The sequence below is a fragment of the Lycorma delicatula genome, chromosome 4 (genome assembly GCF_047948215.1).
Source record: "Lycorma delicatula isolate Av1 chromosome 4, ASM4794821v1, whole genome shotgun sequence".
Classification (NCBI taxonomy): domain Eukaryota; kingdom Metazoa; phylum Arthropoda; class Insecta; order Hemiptera; family Fulgoridae; genus Lycorma; species Lycorma delicatula.
This window is the reverse complement of record NC_134458.1, coordinates 184,653,762-184,676,055: the sequence shown is the minus strand read 5'-3', so window position 1 is coordinate 184,676,055 and position 22,294 is coordinate 184,653,762. Positions and strand designations below refer to the sequence as shown.

Genomic DNA, 22,294 nt, shown 5'->3' with positions numbered 1-22,294 from the left:
GACATATTTCTTTTTTTGATCGCTTGCATAAGTACTATGCCAAGGAAAACATAAAAAAAATCGGTTAAAAAATATGTAATAAATAAAATGATTCCTTTTTTCGATTTTTGGGGAAGAAGGAGAATTCTATGTCTTATCACTTTTTTATTTGGTAATAAAAGTATGCATGCTTGTAATGACCTTAATTTACAGTTTATGTTTGCAACGTTTAGAAAAAATTAACTTCCACTAAATTTTTAGCCCACTCTTGGAGAAATTAGCCACAAAACAACCAACAAATTGTCCCCAACACATTAGTATATGTAAATATTTCATTAAAATCGGCTTTTCCAATCAAAATTATTAAGCTTCAAACTCGCCAACAAGAGACATACGTACGTACGAATATTAACCCCCACTTTTTTTTTTTTTTGATTTTGGGGATCCTGGTCTTGAAACGTCGAGAAATGCAAAAAACATCGGGTGGATCTGTGTCGGTGCGCACGGTGGTTTAACGTGAAACGTTACAGATCTTGGATGAAGTTCCTTCGAGCTACAGACCGACCAACTTATCTGTAGAGTTAAATGGGAGAGCCATTGTTAAAAAAATATACGATAATATTTTTAACAAAACTGAAAGTCTCCTATGGAGAATTTTCGTTCCTTCATTTGGCCAATTCTACAGATAAACTGGTCGGTCTGTATGTCAGCGAGTCACTTTTAGTGTATTGAATTGAAATAAAAACAAGACATTTACTGCGTACTACATCTAATTTCAACATAAAACAAACACTAAATGGTATATGATATTTATTTCGATTAAAATACGACGACAATTTCGTTCAACATTGGTCTGTGATATTAGAAGTAAGAGACATAAGTCAAGCAGCGGTAGAGTTGCTCGAGCCGTCGGCGTCGTTTACTGAGCGCGCCTTGCCAATTTGCTACGCTCCTGAAACAGTCACGCTCGCTCAGCACCGGACATTGGGGTACCAGTGCGTGTCCCGTAACCTCCCTTTCGAAAAATATGCGTTATTTATATTTCCGGCTATCTTTTGCGCGGGCTGAGGCTGACATATAGAATTTTTATACTTTTTTACAAGTTACTTTAATTTTTTACACATAAAATGTTGTTCAAAATATACTTATTATTACTTAAATCGATCCATCTCGACAAACTATAAACAGGAACACTCGAATCGCCGCGCTATCCCGTCTAAGTTGTGAGCTACACTGAATGGAAATGAGCGAGAGCGCCAGTTTTGGCCGATCTGCGCTGTAGCCCCTCCCTCCCAGTCCGCTCGACAGTGATGCAAACTCAAAGTTATATCGGCGAGCTAACCATGTAATTTATAAAATGATACCGCATTTATGTCTCTGAGACTAATAGTTAGGGAGTGATTAAGGCCGAATATATAGACTTTTTTTTTACGCTACAAATTTCTGTTCTGGTACCCGTACGTTTCGGTATGATTTAAAGACGTTTTCCGTCAAAACCATACCGTATTATTTAATTGATTTACTTTCTTTCTGCAGCATAACTCTAGAGTTATGAAGGCAAGAAAGTAAAAGTTAACTACTGAAATAAATTGCTTCATTTTACAGGTGAAAAATATATAAAACCACCAATTTTTTCAAATAATTTGCGTCTCAAGAAATTCAGTATATGTCATTTAAGAGTTGGACAAAAAATTGGAGAAAATTTTCATTAGTTGAAACTCGAAAACAAGCCGCTTATGAACCTTTTTCTTTACTTTCATCAGTAAATAATATATTGTAATTATCATAATTTATTTATTCCAGTCGACATGGTATATTTCATACTTCACAATATTTCTATCCCATATTCGTACGCGCAAACTTCAAGCTTATGTAGCGGATTTAACATCAATAGAAAAAGATTATTTATTTCTTCTTAAAGCTTTCTATGTATAAATAACTTCATCTCTTTAATTATTTCTGTATTATTTAAAGAAACTAACAATCAAATCTCAACCTATCTGCTACAATGTCAAAAATCTTCCGTAAAAATTGATTAAAAATAATGGGTTTGGTTAGGGGTAAGAAAGTATTTACAAATTAAAACCCAATAAGACTTTTCATGTCTAAAAAATTAAATTAAGTCGCATAACATTTAAAAAAGAGAAAAAAATTCTATGAACAGAACTCAACTATTTTTTTAAATTCAATATCGTTACTTAGAACGCCGCCAGTAAAGTAATGTTTTTTTCTTCAAAGGTATAGCTTTTACATCGTTTAAGTTAATATAAATTTATCTGTGAAATGTATTGGATACCGGATAGCTATTAATACGTATTACACAACATCTTGAAGTCAATGGCTCTTGAGGAAATTGACACCAATGTACTCAACGTCGATAAGAGAAACCGCCGTTCAATTGGAAATAACGAAATGCGACCGAACACAGAGTCTGTTATGTACTAACATAGGCTATATCCTATTACAGCACTCAACGTTAGTCTATTGGTCTAGACTATAACTAAAGAGAAAGTTAACAAGGAACATGAAGTAATTGATTTAGGTTCTACCACTATAAATGAAATTTGATGTAATGTACATACACGCTATATAAAATAAGGTATATTATAAAAAGAAAAAAAATATAATAAAAATATTTAAAGCACTCGAAAAAATAAAGCGTTAAAATTTTCACAATATTTCACATTTCTGCTAGGACTATAATAATTGATTTGAGTTTTATTTCTGCTCTTTCTAGCATGGTCACTCTAACACTCATAGTTAACGCGTTTTGGACTATCTCTCTTCTCAGAACTACTTTTAGCATTAGTGCTAAAAAATGGATGTACTCCAAAACGCGTCAACTACTTTTAGCATTATTCCTAATTATCCTACTATTTCTAATTATGTAAAACTATTTCTAGTTTTAGAAAAACCACTTTTAAAAGTAGCTAAAAGTAGTTTTGAGAATGAGTACTTTCAGCCACAAGTGATAAATCAAGCGTTCATTATAATCCATAAAATAAAATTTAAGAATGTACTTAGCCTTTAGCATTCAATAATCCAATATGGGATTATTTTGTTTAGTGGGACTATACTTAATGATATGGATCATTTATTTAAAATTAACATATATATATATATAATATGTATTCTAAAAAAAATCATCAATTAGCAAAATTGAACAAAGTTTTAACTGTTTTAAATATTAAAGATATTGATCGTGACACAGTTTCTAATTGTTGAAGCGAGAAGAAAATGTGTAATATTAGGTCAAAGGAATTATATTTAAGTTTCAATTAATTTTTCTAATTTTTTTTTATCTTATCTGTTAGCATCTACAATCCGTACATCCGTATCTCATAGAGGAATATAAGTAAACTTGAGCAATGATAATCACGTGAAGAGAGGTCCCCCAACAAATCCCCTCATTAAAGCGTACAAAGGCTTAACACCTCATATATATGAAAATCAATTGTATAGGTGGTCCAAGTAAAGTTCAATATTTAACATAGCGCTAGAAGTAGATGGCAGGAAGAAAAAATAAAAATAAAAACAATGTCATATATACCAATATATGAATACTACACTACAGACAAAAGAAATATTCGTCGGTAATAAAAATAGCTGTAATTTGTAGATTACAGCTATTTTTATTATCCACCCTTGAGGGTTCCCCATGCCATCATTGGACACACCCCGACTCACTGCTCTTGAATGCAGACGAGCCAGGATGGCCTAGGCAAGAGGGCTACCTCCCGTCACTATACGTGCCACGCTTCGAGATTCCCGTATATATATATATAAAACTACCTCTTAGAGTTTCTTTTATCACAGCTTTAAATTTTCATTTTTATAGACTTTTAAGAAGTACACTGGCGTGTAAATATGCAACTATTGTTCTTTCATTTCCATTAGCTAAATCAGCACTAATATCATTTCTCAGCAGGAACCTCTTTCTGAGGTCCTCATATATGGTACACTCTTTTATTAGATGCTTGATTGTCAGTGTTTTATTATAAACACCGCACATTGGTCTCTCTTCGCCGGTTAAAAAATATGAATTTGTTAATCGCGTGTGACCGATTCTAAGTCTGGTCACAGCTACTTGTTCTCGGCGAGTCAACTTCACGTCGCTTTTCCATTTATATGGAGAAGTTTTTACCGAGTTTAATTTTGTATTTAAACCCCTCCAATCAGTATTACACTTGTTTTTTACTACGTTAGTTAGACAGTTTTTAACATCTGCCACTTTTACAGGAAATGCATCCAAATCATCGCAGACTGTTGCCTTTCTGGCAGCTTCGTCTGCGCTTGCAGTACATGCAATACCAGCATGTCCTGGAGTCCATAAAAATACGCATCGCTGTCCTCGTTGGTTTTGAACGTATAAAATGGACAGGATGTTTGCAATTAGGACATCCTTAATGTTCTTGTTCCGAATAGCAACAAGTGCATTTAGAGAATCGGAACATATTACCACTCTCTCTTCCCAATAATGTTCTATGTAACGAAGAGCTTGCTGAATGGCAGTAAGTTCTGCCGTGTAAACACTGGCCATATCTGGCAGTTTCCAAAAATGGGCTTCTCCATTTACACATATGGAGCATCCAACACCATGTTCGGTTTTAGAACCGTCAGTATAAATTCTAATATGTTCTTCGCAACAACTGACGGTTGCCAAAAATTCCTGTTGGATGATAACTGCTGGCTTCTTTTTTATTTCTCCCTGAGAGAGATCCAACCTTGTATTTACCGCTGGCAAGAGCCATGGCGGTATTTCTTTTGTAGAAATTGATAGTATCTCTGGAATAGCAATTTCTTATTTTCTTCTTAATTCGTGGTACCTAATTCCGGCTGGTCTGGAATAGGTAGCACGATGTTCATATACTACAGCGATAGGATGATTCGTAAACAATTTATTATTTATATGAGCAGGGAAAGCCCATACATTTGCTGCATATCTTAACAAGAGGATCTCTCTTCTATAATGTAGTGGCATTATTCCGGCTTCGGACATTAGGCTAGTTGTCGGACTTATGCGCAAAGCGCCTGTCGCATATCTTATTCCGCTATTATGAATAACGTCTAACTTTCTTAAATGCGACTTTCTAGCGAATGAATATACAATACATCCGTAGTCGAGTTTCAATTGAACCAATGCCTTAGACAATTTCAATAATATCTCTTTATCTGACCCCCAATTAATCTAATTATCCTTATATTATATTGGATTATTGCCAATTGTCAACGTAGGACTTTGGTGATGAATTCTCTTCCTACAGAAGTGTACACAGCACGTTTTATCTGGTGAAAATTGAAATTCATTATTCTTTGCAACTTCATTTAGAGCGTTAATCGCTCGTTTCAATTTGTATTTCACCATAGCAGTCTTGTTGCTGGCATACACAATTGCCAAATCATCAACATAGACGCTTTTGCTGATTTCTAGTGGAATGGCTAATATCAATTTATTAATGGCGATGGTAAACAAGGTACCGCTCAGAGGCGAACCTTGTGGTATGCCATTTTCCAACATTCAGGACGATAGCTATTGGGATCTGTTAAATTTTTATTTTTCTTTGGTACTGGAACAACATGAGCTTTTTTCCACTGCAGCGGGTATATTCCATCCCACCATATATGATTATACAGTTCTAATAATCTGCGTTTTGCAGTGGTATTCAGCTATCTGATCATATTATAATGGATTTCATCCAGACCAGTAGCTGTGTTCCCTGCTTTATCCAACGCTTTCACGAATTCTTCCATTTTAAGTGGTACATTATACGAGTAATTATACTCAGTTCTGAAGTTTAGTAGACCTTCATGTTGTTGTCATGCAAAAAATATCATGCCTGATCGGGATTCAAAACTCAAGACCTCCGTATGAAACGCAAAGTTGCTACCACTCCACAACGGCAGTTGGCTTTACTTTTGTTTGCGAATTTTATTTTTTTTTTAAATTTATTATTTTTAATATAATGACTGGCTAAAAAAACTTGTAACTGTTAGATATCTGTTATCCGCATTATAATATTACATAATACACACACTCATCCTTTATACGAAGATTGGATGAAGAAAAAAATTAAAATTGATAGAAGAGAAAAAATACGGGGAAGAGCAGAAGAAAAAAAGGATGGAAGATATTCAAGAGGGAGGTGGAGAAATATAAGAAAAAGTACAGGAAGATAAAAGAGGAAAACACGAAAAAAGATTACGAGAGAAGGTAGTTGGAAAAGATAAAAGAGGATGACAGGAAGCCGTGAATAAGTGGGGAGGAAGAAAGATGAATAGTATGCAGAAAAGAAGTAACGGGAAGAATAGTAAAGTAAAAAACAGAAAAAGATGATTAGAATTTATTAAACAAAGCAAAGCTGAATTATTTTTAAAATTATTTTTTGTGAAATTGTAAGAACTTGGCCAATTTTTAATTTTCGTGTGTTTTGTGTTTTCTACGAGAATTGTAAAACGTTTTTACTAATTTTATTGCACCTTTATAAAATTTTTCCTTGAATTTTATTCAGTACGAGAAATAATGTCGTTTGAAGCAATAAAACTGACCGATAACTTACATAACTGTATTTAAAAGTAACGCACAGGATATAGTTTATTAAACTATCTTTCTAACGTAATTTTATTAAGTCTATTTTAATTCAATTTTTCAGGTAATTACGTAACTTTTTTCATATTATTTTATATTCAGGTTCTAAAAATAATGTATAACAGAAACAGTAATGTAATATGTATTTCCAGTGCAAACATTTCAACATGTTTTTTATCATAAATAAATATTAATCGTATTTTTATATGAGTATACTCTACATGAATATTATTCATATCTCGAAAGAGTTAAACTGTTTGAGGGGTAGTTGAACACGACTTTTCTGATATTTACTTATTAATTTTAGTGCTGATCTGAAATCCAGTTGATGGATGAAGACGGATGAGCGGACCGAACAGAAACCATAAATTACATGGTTGAAGCTACAGCGATCGCTTCACTTATCGCAGTTACCACGTCCAGTCCCACTTTTCAATTTCTAAAACCTTCTTTTGAAATTTCAACAACAAGCCAACAAGAAGAATTTCTTTATCACCGGTACATGAATAATGGTATTTTACTCCTGTAGTAAGTTTTGAAGAGCTAATATTAGATAAAAGTTTTACGGGTATGTTCACTTAATTTTACTCATTTACAATATTTTTCGTCTCGATTGATTGATTTATTGTTTTTTAATATATTTATATATACTTTCATCGTTAAAAGTGTATTTATATTATTATTAAATGTATATCATCATTTACATTTAGAAAAATAAAAACGTTTTTTTTATGTTTTAGACTTTAAAACGTCTTAGTTAATCAAAACATTTTGAAATACATTTATACTTTTAACTTTTAACATTTTTTTAAGTATCCTAATACGGCTAAATTTAAAAAAATATATTTTTAAAATATTTTTTACTTTTTTTTCTAAAAAGTAAAAATAAACCTGTAAAAAAATTGTTTGTTGGAAAACCTACTGGCTATCAGATTCCTATAACATTAAAAAGGAAAGAAACAACATATTTATTATCCGTTAGTTTTTAGTTACATGGTTATTACATTATTTTCTCTAACTTATAGAAGTTAAACCGTGCCCTCAGATCTTGCAATCTTAATTAAACTTCTTTCCCGAGTTATATAAATGTGAAACTTTTCACAGCAACGTAAGTCGGGTGACAGTACAATATTCCATTGTTAATTTCATATATTACTTTTTGTATGCATAGAACATTTATTTATAAATTGTCAGAGGTACAAGGGGAATATTTTGAGATCTTGAGAAACGTAGCTGAATCGATAAGTCAATAAGTTGTACCTGTCGATCTATTGATTTTGACTATCGATTTAGTTTGAGTAGATCAATTGGCTGTTGAAGCGGATTGTAATATAAATAATGTAAATTTACTTTCTAAAATTTATGTTCTCTAATCATCTGATTTAGTTATAAATAACTGGTTTCATTTATAATAATGGAAACTAAATCTCCAGGTTATAAAACAGAATAGAACTGCACATAAATATCTTTTTGTTTGTTAAAGAATTAAAATAACTAAAAGCAAAATCTTACTTGTCAGTTTAAATAATTAAAAAATAGCTATAAATTTAACATTTTTCCCGAAGATATTGTTTATTTTTTTTAGCCTCCGGAACCACCTTTAGGTACTATAATTCATGAGATGAAATGGAAATTTTGTAGCTGTAAAAATGCGGTAGCAGATCGGGATTCGAAACCCTTGATCCGGAAGGGGTGTGGGGAGTGTCATACTTTCACATGCAGTTTCTCCCGGGCCAGAGGGGATTTGGGGAGTAACTAAACAGGTTCAAAAGAAGATCCTCACCTGACTGTGTATATTGTGGAGCGGAAGATATTCCGGAACATGTGTTCTTTGTTTGTGACAGCTGGAATGCTTTTAGGGTCTCACCTGAACTAGCCATCTTGACAACGGAAAATGTGATAGAATTTATGTTGAAAAAAACTAGACAATGGGAACTGGTATCAAGTACGGTAGCAAATATTCTCAGTTCAAAGGAAATAGATGAGAGAACTGAAATGCTGGCTGACTGAGCTTAGTACTCGGTAGGATTTCTGCAGTGCTACCAGTGAAATGATAGTTTCTGGAAAAAATCCTCTGAGAGAGGCAGAAGAGCACGACCGGATGACGAAGGGGTGAAGGACAGCTCCCGCTGGTTCGCGCTTGCGTGGATCGGCGATAGTGATGACGCACGGGGACTCTGAATCCCCTGAGTCCGAAGGCTCCCGTCGGGGCCGTGGTAATGCTTCAATGCCGGTCTGGCCCGAAACGGGGAAATTTGTGAGGAGGTATAGGTTTAGTCGGTAGGGTGCAGTAACACATACGCACTTTAATTAACACCTTGCGGAACCTGTGGCGAATCCCCAACTGCCCCTTATGGGGGGTACGTAACTAGTATTCCCCCTCCACACCAAAAAAAATCGGGATTCGAACCTGGGACTTTCTGATGAAAGACCGAGACGCTACCACTCGCGCCATGTAGACCAGCTAGATATTTTATAATAAGAGAATTTAATTTTTTTTTCAAATATGATTTCAAACTCGGTTTTCTAGAGGAAATAAGAAAAGTAATAATATTCCTCAGAAATTATTTTAAATGAAAAAGTATTGAAAGACAAAAAATTTCTGTAAACATATAGGAAAGGAAACAAACAAAATTCTAAACAATCTCATTTAATTATGATTTAAAAGTAGAAAATAAAGAAAAAATTAAAAAATGCTTTTCTTAAAAAAAAAATTTTTTAAATCGTTTCTTTAAAAAAAAATTATTTTCAAGAAAATTCATTTTAAAAAAATTTCCTATTATGCACAACTGAAAAGAAAAGCGTGGGGCGCGCTCTCACACACAACGGCTTATAATTAGAGCGACCACCTTTTCTTTTTAGTCATGGATAAATGCAGAATGTTTTTAAAAGTAATTTTCTTGAAAACAAAATTATTTTTACTTTCTAATACGGATTGTTTCATTCTTTGTTTATTATTTTTTATTTATTTATTTATTTAAGAAAAACATGTTGAAGAGGCGGCCATGAATCACCATGAATGGAAGCCTCTTGATAATGGAATTACACAACCATTGGCACCCACAGCAGCGCACGGGCTTAGAAGTCAATTCAATCCAAACGCCAATTAGGAATCAAAAAGAAAGAAAGAAGAACGCTTAAAACAAAATAACATATCGTCACCTGTGCAAAGCATGGTAGTTTTATTACTTTCTTTTTCCTGTTTAGCCTCCCGTAGTTACCGTTCGGATAATACTTCAGAGGATGATATGTATGAATGTAAATGAAGTGTAGTCTTTTAGTCTCAGCTCGACCGTTCCTGAGATGTGTTGTTAATTGAAAACCTAACCACCAAAGATCACCGGTATCCACGATCTAGTATTCAAATTCGTGTAAAAATAACTGACTTTACTAGGACTTGAACGCTGGTACTCTCGACTTCCAAATCATCTGATTGGAAACACGCATTCACCACTAGACCAACACGGTGGGTCGGTAGTTTTATTACTAGTGATAGTGTAAACATATATTCGTATGTGTATATGTCTGTGTATGCATATTTATGTATATATATGAAGAGAGAGAGAGATAGACAACTAAAGTATATCGTGTAAGAACGTACTGGAAAAGAATTTTGATAACGCTAAAATGTAAATAATATCATTTATCCTCTCTTGTTAGATGCGTGATTATTTTATTGATTTTAAGTATTATATATATATATATATATATATATATACGTTATTTATTTATGTGTAATTTCTATTATACAATAAAAATATATTATAAGTAACGGTAATAAATTAAATTAACGTTAAAGAAAGACAACTACTTTTTCAACGCATGGTTGTTTTAATAATAGTGAAGTATTAGTGTGTGAGCGTGCGCGTACACGCTTTGTATGTATATAATGTATAAAATAATCGATAAGTTTAAATACATCAATCTTCTTCCTTCTGGTTTCCGTGCTGCCGGGATTGTTTCACGGACGGTTTGTTACCGGGAACGCTCTTATTATAATGGTATGAAGTTAGTTACACAGTATCATTGAAAAGTACTCGTACTGTTTTATTGTTGTTACATAGATTAAGCCGATGAAAATAAAACACACAAATCCCTCTCATCGTTAAAATAAATTGCTGTGCATTGAAAAATGTATTTCATTTTAATACCGTACATTCCGGAAATTATTTTGATCTCTACAAGTTTATTTATAATTTTTATACCCATTATAAAACACATATATATCCGTTTGCTACGTAAAAATACACAATATTTTATCAGTTTAACGTTTTCTCCTTTTTTTTTATAATCGGCCCTTTATTATGCGTTATATAACATTTAAATATTTTTATCTTTGATTATATTTTTATTGAAAAACACAAAAACAAGGCGATTGATCTGTTTGTTCAGTTTGTTTTAGTATGTATGTTGTATGTTTGTGATTAGTCTAGGAGTTGTAGCACCTAGATAAATTTTACCTGGTTGGAGAAGTAATTCTTTTTCGATCCATACAAAATATTCCGTTGCCTTAGTAAGTGAAATAAGATCAAGCTTCATACAGTTTCTTACTTATTAAAGCAAAAGTGATTATTAAAGGGAGGTATAAGATAATAAAATATGGATATAATCAGCCAAGTTAAAAGGTAATGAAAGAATTTATCGTGAACTGACTATCACTGAAATTTTCATGAAGTCATATTCAAATCAGCTGAGTGAATTAATTCTGTTCTTTAGAAAAACTTTCGTCGAAATCTTAGAATATCATGCAATTTTTCATTGTTAAACTTAATATCTTCAAATATTGGAAAAATATTTGCCTGAAGCTCCACTATCTTCAACAGATAATGGAGATTATAGTTGTCAATATTACTTTATCAATAAGTGTACAACACGTTTTATAGATGATAACTTAGATCGTTCCTTAGGATTCTTCACCGAAGATATTTTTTTTCGTTCGAAGATTGATGCTGTAAAACGTCTAAAGCAATTTTATTGTTCCGTTTTATGTTGCTAAAGTATTACAAATATTCTTTTATTGATGATGTTAACACACAACACACTTTACTTTACTTTACTTTATTGCAGGTAAAACTCACATAGATATCCTTTTGTAATAGAGTATTGGATAAGGGTAGCAGTGTAAATTTTGAAGTAAAGAATTCATATATATATTTTTTTTTTTTATAAAATTGATTCCAATTTAAAGAATCGAATTGGGATTATGGTAAACAAGTTTTTCTTTCCATTAGCCCATTGCTTGTTTGATTCTTATCTTAAATTTGTGTAAAATATGACTTCATTCAAAATTGTATCAGTTCAGTATAAATTTTCATGAAAATGTGTATTATCAATAGTTCTGTATATTCTCTTTGCGTAATGGTCTATAACTCCCCTTTTACTCGTGTTATTTTTTTTTCAAGGTCCGATCGGTCACGAAATTAAAACCACAGTGAAAATAAAATTATTTTTTATTTGTACTAAGTACTTACATAGTTACGCTATTTCTCTACATAGTCGCAGACATTTGTCTACGACAAATGTCGACTTAGACATTTGTCGTAGCGTGGTACCAACTTTTCAATACCCTTTCTTAGCAGAGTCCATGCATGACGACTCGAGGCCTGAAAGTTCAGGCTTCCCACCGTTTCCGACCATTTCTGTTGTCTTGCAGTATAGAGGCTATGGAGAAGCTCGTCTGCCACTTTTTGATCGCCCGTCTCGAGGAAGCTTCGGTAGAGAATTTCGCTATTTTGGGACCACCCTGGGATATATTCTCTGCGAAACCATCTAGAGATGCACTTTTTAGCGGTACTTGTTACTGCTCCAATAAATCTGCTATAGGTTTTGCTGATTGGTGGTATCCAGCCTAGGCATTTATCCAGATCCCTATAAAAATTTTCCCAATTAGCCTTTTGGAAGTTCCATCTAGGGCGGGGTACAAAGGTCACGAGAGAAATTCGGCTACCTGCCTCTATAATAACTGGACGGTGCTAGCTTTGCTGTCAGTTGAGGTGAAACATAGATCCGGGTTATACTCTCGCCTCCAAGCCACTGATTTAAAAAATAAATCGGTCTTTAGCATCAAAGACAAGACTAAGATTCTCATCCTCAGCCCATTTCACCAGAGCCTCACCGTTCGCATCACAATACTTATATTTCCATCGCTCATGGTGGCTATTAAAATCACCCAGATAGACCGAAGGATGTTGTATTTGGATTACTGACGTTGGCCATGATACAGCTGGTGGTTTATAGGTATTGGACACTGTTATACTTCCGATTTTAACTACAATATTATGAATTCCATTGTCCGTGAAGTTGGAGATGAGAGTGGCGTTTTATATATCGCGCCTAACTTAAGTAGCGACGCCGTACCCATCATGGTATGTGGCACCAAGTAATTCATATCCAGACATTTTGCCTCTTCTGCTCAATTGTTCCTCAGTGTTACAATGTGTTTCCTGGATTGCAGCCAGATCAATATTGTCGTTCCTCAGTAGTTTCGATAAATACTGGCTCTTAGAATAACTTATGCTTTTCATATTTATGTGGCAAATTCGGAACAAGGTTTAAGATTTCTTGTTTGCAAGTGCTGAAAAGGATTTTTTGGTACATCTACCGACATGGCCTGCAGTTCGTAACACTGTAGGCTTGTGTCTGCGTGGTCAGAAGAACCTTATCTTCTTGGTTTGTCTGACTGCCAGTATCTGCTAGTTCATTTAGCGTTACCCAGGGTGCGCCACGTGAAGGCAAACTTTGCAAACGTCTTTAAATGAAGCCCAAGCTGCACTTTCTACATCATATAACATTGAGTTAAATACATTATTTTTTACCAACTCTCTTATTTCAGGATCAACAAATATTCTTTCTTTAATTTTTCCTTCACTTCCATTCGGAAATTTCTGCCTGATGTACAAAAATCCGGGACTATCTTTTTTCATTGACTTTACAAAATTTTTCATTACTCCTAGCTTGATATGGTGAGGGGGTAAAAATTACTTTTTGGGTTCAACTAAGGGCTTATAAATAATATTTTTCCCATTTGGAGTTGTCTCGTTTCTTTCACTCTTTGTTGACATAATGTTTATCCCTAGCTCAGCTGTCCCATTTGCAAAGAAAATACATGTACTTGTATAGCCTAACAAAATAGCTATAACTTCAAATCACCACAAATGTTCCAGCTATGTTTATTATAATTTATTTTTTCAAGAATCTTTCATCACATCATATGTCTCTTTCAAATTAATACCATAAGAGATTGGTATCGAAGGATATCATTTACCGTTGCGTAGTAGAACCACTTTTAAACTAGTCTATACTTGGACGAATCTATGAAAAGGCGCCAGTCCTCAGGTTTATGAACTTGACCTAAGTGCTACACAAGCTCATCAACATTTGTGCAATAAACCAAATTTGTTTTTCAATAAAGTACTGAGAGAGTTGTTTTTGTCGGCTTTGAAAGCCCGAATTTTATTAATTTTTAAAGTAATTTCCTACCTTGCAGTCTTGATCCTAACAGTTCAGTTTGATTTTTTGATAAATTTAAATCCCTAACCGAGTCATTTAATTCACCTTGTGAAATAAGATATCGCTTATTGGAAGATAATTCAAATTGATAAGCATTGTCGTCTCCTTCAGTATTGCTTGATTCTTTATAGCTGCTTTCGAAACATACATTCACAGGTGGCTCAGGAACTGGAATAATTTCACTGTGAGGTATAGGGCTGATTGCAGATTGCAATAAAAGATATTTATTGCAAAAAAGTTTAGATTTTTTAGAAATTTCAGACACACTTGTTAAAAAAAAGTAACAATCGGTTACATGATCATTTGGTTCACGCGAAACCATAGGTACACCAAATGGCAAAGCCTTCCGTGTACCTTTCAGCCTCCCTCTTAAATATACAGAACAATTAGTGCATACTATGAGGATTCCACTTCATATCCTGATTACCAATTTTACACTGAAAATACAAATGACATGCTTTTTTAATTAAAGGTGTAATGTTTTTTCTATTTGATTTTACGGTAAACTCACCACATACATAAAAAAGGCATGTGGTGACACAAAAAAGGCACAAAAAGGCATCATTACACAATTTCGAGGCATTATGACACTGCACTGTTAACAAACTTAAGACAGCAATAAGACAGAACAAAATTAATTCATTCCTAAATCCAGTGCTTAATACAAACAACATAGCTGTGTTTTCAGCAACATATTTTGACCTGCACAGACATGGTTAATCTTGTCCGTGAAGGCTCACTCTTCAGTATTAGATATGATATCATAATATGTGACTATGATATGATTTAATTCTTTATCTAATATTGTTTATTTATAGCTTACAAATTATGTTATCAAAGTTAAATAATAAAGAAATGAGCTAACAAAATACAGTACAGGAGCTTAAAATGGTAACTATACGTTGAGAAATGAAAAAATCCTTTAATTATAATTTAAACATTTTCAATAATGGTAGAAAGATTCTGAGTTCATATTCGATCTCAACATCAAAAATCAGATTACAGTCATGTATCGGGTGTTAGGAAACAAAAATTATCAGTGTTATTTGTGATTTTTTTTCGTTTTCTTTAACATTTTATTTGTAAATAGTAAGAAAGAAAATTAATAATCGTCAGTAACATGATTTTCATTAAATAATTTAAATCGATTTAACTATTTCACAAATGTACTTGTAATAATCTTTTATAATCACTTTTTAACCAAAACAAAAAAAAAACCTTAAATTTTCATAATATTTTTATATATTTTGCAGTTCATGATTATGTAAGTTGCTTAAAGTACATGGTACTCCGATTTTAATTATTAATTATGATTTATTGATGAACATTCTCTGATTAATTAAACAATCAGAATTCTCTTTATTATAAACACAATGGTAATTGAACAACATTAAATCTACCCATTACATTAATATATTAGAAGATTTAATATGGTTCGTTATGCCTAAACGTATGTTCTATGAATATACATATATTTAAGCTAAAGAGGTATTGTTAAACAAGAATTCTATACATATATAGTTCTAATAGATGAATTTGTGTATTAATTTATATATATGAAGAAAGAGAAATTGAGTGGGTGTGAGAGAGAAAGTGATTTTGTAACTTCAGGGTTAATCATTTTGTCAAGGACTATATTACTACTGTTAAGATAGATAATGGCTCTGAAATATAGGTAGATTATAAACACAAACTTTGATTATTGAAGATGATTTAAGCCAACTTAGATATTGTTTTTTTTTAAATTTAAATGCTTATAGTTAAGTATTTTCGTTAATACTCCAGGTTTATTTTCTGGTTATATTCTTTTAAATAATCTATAATTCAATGTTTGTCATTAAATTATAATTTTATTGTATATAACATTCTTCATGTTAATGAGTATATTTTTATTAATTTTTCGCAAATGTAAGATAACCTCTCAATTATCATTGATTACAATTAGCTCAAGTTACAGACAATTCAGATATTAGGGGAAAGTCTATTATTTCAATAATTTTTTAAAAATAATTACAAATATTTTACACAATTTTAATTTCTCTAAGTTGCAATATATTATGATACGACATTTTAGAACAATTTATCAGCTAACAAAGCGTCGTTTGCAGATAATGGAATATCTACACACTGACATCCCTTTACGTAATTCATTTGTAGGAATTGTCGGAAAACATTAAATGTTTTCTCGTCTATTTTTTGTCCCTTACTTTCTTTATTTTCATTGCTCCTTCCTTTTGTTTCATTTATTACTTGCTTACATTTTAAAAGCTGAATGGTTTTATCGCCACATGGTTATATCAGTTGCATTAATATTTTTTCCATAAGAAATTAAATTTACTGATTCAGGGATTTGAACCGATAAAGCTATATTTTCGTTCATATCTTTTTAAAAATATTTTCCATTTATTAAATTCAAAATTGAATATTGTTTACTGAAAGATTTCTTTTTGAAATTCTATTCTTTTTTTTGACTCATTTTTATTTCCTTGTACGAAGTAAAGGAAGTATTGTGATCCCGAAAAATTTCGGTTTCCAGATTTTAACAGAAACACCCATTTTGACCATCCCTAAATCCATTTTGACTAGTTTTGGCGTGACGTATGTACGTACGTGTGTATGTATGTATGTACGTTTGTCGTATATATCTCGTATAACTCTAAAACTATTAGTCGTAGGAAATTTAAATTTTGGATTTAGGACTGTTGCAACATCTAATTGTGCACCTCTCCTTTTGATTAAATTATTATTACTCTTACTTATTATTACGTTTTTTTTCTTTATGTTGAGCGCTTTTCAGAGATCTCTGCTTCATCAGAATGTATACATTTGGAATGTTTAAAATGAACTGTCATTTTATATCAGTAACCGAGATTGAAAACAGTGCTCTGTATTTTAATTATATTTTTAAATGAAAATTTATACACGACTACATTAAAGGATGGAAACGGCTTCGTATTTCAAAAGTAAGTTTTACTAGGAGATAGAAACAAATGCGGATCTACTTAATTAAAAAAACCAACTTTATTGTGTGTTTGAATTTTTTGTCCACCATCTCGAATCTTTAATCAAAAAATTTAGTTAAATTTTTCCGGTCTTAATTTACTTAATGCAATAAATTTTGAAAGCGTACCATTCCACGAGAATTGTTCAAAATGCTTCCCCATCTAAAGCTTGGCAGTGCTGTAATCTTACATAATATCCGTTTATATCTTGTACCATGTTTGTTGATATACATGCAGATTCATCAATTATACGCCTTTTCAAGTCTTCAGTGTTTACAAGATTTATTTGTATACGTTAAATTTTTTAGGAATCCCAAAATAATAATGTAGAGAAGATAGATGTAAAGACCTGCCAAACCATTTTATTGCTCCTTTACGACCTACCCAAAGATCTGGAAATGTTTCATTTAAAATTTGCCTTGTCCCTAGGTAATTGTGAATTGGTATCCCTTCTAACTAAAACTATCAGTTATTTGATTGTTGTCCAAAAATGTTTCTGGATATTTGGTAAAATCCTATTGGCCGAAAACTTTCAAATAAGCATTTCCTGTAAGATTTCAATTTAAAATGAAAGGCCCTACAATATGAGTACCAACGATTCCTGCCCAAACGTTTAACTTCTCAAGCTATTTTCTATAGATAATATCAGTTGTCCAATTTAATTTGTAGGTTAATTTGATAATTATTAGGTATTGGTGTAATTATTATTAGTATTATTTATTGTTTTGAAGGTCATTATTACTGTTTGAGCCATTATTCCAATATTAACTGTTTAAATTTTGTTAATTGGATGTAATTTTGAAAGTAATACGTACAAATAAAAAAACGTTTTTACCTTGTTTCCTTAGTACCGCGATTTTTCTGTTTTTTTGTTTTTTTTTTCGAAATTTATTATTTATAACTCGAAAACTAAGGCATTTATCGAAAAACTGGTTTTTCCAACTTTCTCGTAAAATGTTTCATTAAAACCATGTCTGAAAAATGTTTCAGCCAAACCACCGTCCTACATAAAAATAATTTTGATTCTATATGAAAAATCCAAGATGGCGGTCAAAGATTTTAAACACACCCATAAAGTAGTAATTTTGTAACTACGTAGATCCGCACTTGTTTCTATATCCTAGTATTGCTCAGTTTTAAAATATGAAGCCGTTTCCACTCTTTAATATCCCCCTGTATATCCATACGTTTTGCTGAAGCAAGATCTCTACAAAAGTCCTCAAGATAATGTAAAAGAAGAAATATAAAAATAATAATAATAATAATAATACAATTTGTAGTATTACATTATTTTTGTATATAATTATATTCTGTTGCGGAATACTTAAAAATGATTCTTTTAAAAAAAAAGTAATAATAAAAATGGGATAATTTAAAAAAATTATATTCAAATATATTATTACGTTAAAATGTAAAAATATATTCCTAGTTAATTAAAAATATATTTATAAGAATACCGAACATTATAGTCTATTTTATTTGTTCTATGTCGGTGAATGAATTGCCATTTAAAAAAACGAAAATTATTCGAATGATTAAAAAAAGTGGCTGGGTATTTATTAGTTTTTTAACACACTCTCCCTCTCACTCGTCTATCTCTCTCTCTCCCCCTCACTTTCTCACTCACTCTCTCTCTCTCTTCTCTCTGTCCCATTTTTTTTCTTTCTACTGAAAGAGAAATATTTTTATTGAATAGAAAATATATTAGATTCTTTTTTTTTTATTTTATGGTTGAAATAGTAACTATATGGCTGGAAAATTTTCTAAAAGAATGACAGAAAGCCATTTCAAAACGGAAAGGTGTTTAAAAGTATGCTAGTACAGTATTTGTTATACATTAAACCAAAAAGCATTTTAGTCCCTACTCACTAACTCGCAGCTATCTGATACGTAAAGATTCCACGACGCGTAATGAAGCCAGAGAGTACTATATAAGGTTTTACAATGAATTATGCGCGTGTTTAGATTTTATCCACTTTGTATGTATGTATGTATGTGTGTACGTATATATAAGTGTTAGTGTGTGCATTTATAGTTATTTGATGATACGGCTTAATACTTACAAAAGCAAAAGCACTCACAGATACAGACAAAACATGATACTACGTATTCCCCCTTTAACGCCGCCCATTCGTTTTACCCAAGACCGTACCACCACGATTTTAAATAAAATCCATCAAAGACGTAAATTTGTATAGTTTCATTATAAACGTTCATTCCGGTAAGCAACTCTTAATCCGTGAACGTAATTGAATAGTATCCCGTACATCTACACAGTTACAACAACATACACATGTTCTCAAATTGATATATTTCCCTTTTCCCCTATAATACATTCATGTATACACGAATCCATTTCACTTATTTAGTCTCCCTTGCAGACTGAACGCTGTATTTTCTACAGTATTCACTCATTATGGTTGTAATATTTAGAATAATTGAATTTCAAAACCATTCTACCTAAAGTTATTTAATCTACTGGTATTAAATTTATTACTTTAACTTTCTATAATTTTGTTTTACGTTTTAAATTGCATTTATCATTCATGCAGTATAATATTTTTTTTTATTAATTTAAAAAATGAATATAACACAATCGTATTCATTTAGATTATTAAATATTGTTAATCTGAAATATATAAGACGATAAGCCTACTCGTAATATAAAATATTAATTTAAAATGTTTATAAGTGAATATTAATAATTTTTACTAAAGAAATAATAATTATAAACTTTTTATTTTCTATTTTCGTTTACACTGGACTTAAACATTTACTTGATTACAGTGCCGGACATTAGGCTTTCCATGATGAACACTACCTACTATTCAGTAATTTGTATATAGGCTTTTATAGATTAATTAAAAAACTAATTGAAATTATAAAAATATTCTATTTAATGTCGTGTTTTGTGATATCTATAAAAAATATCTTGAAAATCATGCAAAATTTTGTTCAATTTTCATTAAAAACAAACACTTTTCTTCCGCTATTACCAAATTTAAATTAATTTATATACACATTTTGCATTGAAATCTAATTTGGTTATTGGCAATTTAACAAAGTAAATGTATGCCATTCCAAAAAAAAGTGCTTTTAAACATCATCTTTTCGGGTTATACAACAGTATCCTCATAAAACTACTGGAGATACGATTTTTGGAACTCAATTTTTTATTCAAGATTGCACATAAAACCACTAATTTTTATCATTTATTTGTGTCCGATGGGTTTTAATACAGAATTTTTTTATTTTTGGGAGAGATCTGGGTGAAATCATTTGCTAGTCGGAACACGAAAACAAACCATTTCAAAAACTATGTTTTATGAGTATTTTGTATGATTTTGATGAGAGGAATAATGTATACAAGAAACTTATAATGTAAACTTATAATGAAACTTATAATGTATACAAGAAACTTCCTAAAACGTTCTGTATACATGAAACATTCTGTATACTCGCGCGCGCGCGCGCGCGCGTGCGTGTGTGTGTGCGTGTGTGTGTAAAATACAATTAATATTGTAACGTAAAATATCTTAATATCATATTTTATACATTAAAAAGAGGAAATTTTCTAAATTAAATTAATCTTGAAAAATCAAGCTAATGGAGCTAAGTGGTAAACAATATTTTATTATTTATAATGGAATAATCATTAAAAAAGTTAAACAAATCCGGTTTCAATAAGGTGAAATTGATTAGTCATTGATCTGAATATGTATTACGTAGTTAAGATTTTAAAAACTGCATAAAAGATCTGCAAAAAAGAAGTCACGGGTTTTTTATAATAATTATATTTTTTTCTTTGGAAAACGTATCTTATGCTGAAGAGACAGTTAACCAATCAAGCGAAGAAAACTAGAGCGAATCGTAAATTGAATTACTATAAATAAAGATATATTACTATTCAGGACAGAAATTTTACTTTTAGCGAAAACCAAAAATTAGGTTCAAGAAACATTTATCCCAGAGTAATGTGAAACACTAATTTTGAATAAGTGAAATCAATACTCGAACAGAAATTCAATTAAAAATAATTAAGAGATTTAATAAACAGATTAAAATTTTAAATGTTAACAGATAAATATTTTATTCAGATAGATACAGTAGTTGGTATTTTCCTATTTTTTTCAATAAAGAATAAGTTTTTTTAGTATACAGCTGGAAAGATCATGGAAAACCATTGGGAAGTCCTTATAAATCCTGTTACAAAATACAAAATAGTTAATATAGTTTTGTGTAACTAATAAATAAAATTCAATATAATACAAAATAGCATTTAAGCCGTTGATTGAAATTAAGTGTATATACGAGTTTGTTACTTTAGTGTTTTAAATAGGGTTATTCCTTTTTTTTTTAATTGTATTATATTTTAAAACCTCACCAACTGTTTTCAAACCTCGCCAATATTACGTTTTTTGAATAAATACTTTCAATTTAACTTAAAATAAATTTTTAATGGGAAAGAATTTATTATACATAATAACGTAATCGAAATATTTTGCTTTCTACAGAATTATTCAGGTTTCATGACAGTAAGAATGCACAATTGTATATACCATTTTCTGCAATAAATTAAAAACAAAAAACAAATAATATTAGCGTAAGAATACAAATCTGAAAGTTACAGTTGCTACTAAGCAATCCCAATAGAAGGCGTAAATTTAACTGAAAATCTTCTAAAATCATTTAAACTTTAATTCAGACTACCCACTATTGTTTAATGTACGTCTCATATAGACTGGATAGAGAGAGAAAATTTCTGAAAAATGATAATGATATCATGAACCTTAAATCATTCAAAGAGATATCCCTGTTAGTGAATAAAATTGTAGCGACGTGGTGACAGTTTACTGTTCTCATGATTTCACGAAAGGGTTGTTAATAGATTTAAAATTCATAAAGACTATTAGATATTCTCCCTTTCGTTGGGGGGAAAGGGGGACCTTTCGAGGTCCCCCTTTCGTTGGCAATAATGAAGGTTTTACACCATTATTGATAAAGTAAGTTGTTAAACGTTTAATTGTTCTTCACTATGAATATTTTTTAAACGTATCATTTTCAATAAACTAATTTTATAACCAAGTCCCGGGCAATGATAAGTTATTACCGATTTCTCGTAAACTCTTACAGCCGATAAAAAAATAACTGAAATGACTATAAAATGACTAATTCTTTCATTTAATTTAAACTGTTTTACGGTTGAAAGTTTTAAAAG

At 31.3% G+C, this 22,294-nt stretch overlaps 1 protein-coding gene across 2 annotated transcripts in view; it reads right to left on the bottom strand.

Annotated features, from left to right (window-relative positions):
- Positions 1 to 22,294, bottom strand: part of LOC142322993 (uncharacterized) — a 596,487-nt gene that overhangs the window by 459,703 nt on the left and 114,490 nt on the right. The gene's annotated exons all lie outside the window — the stretch shown is intronic.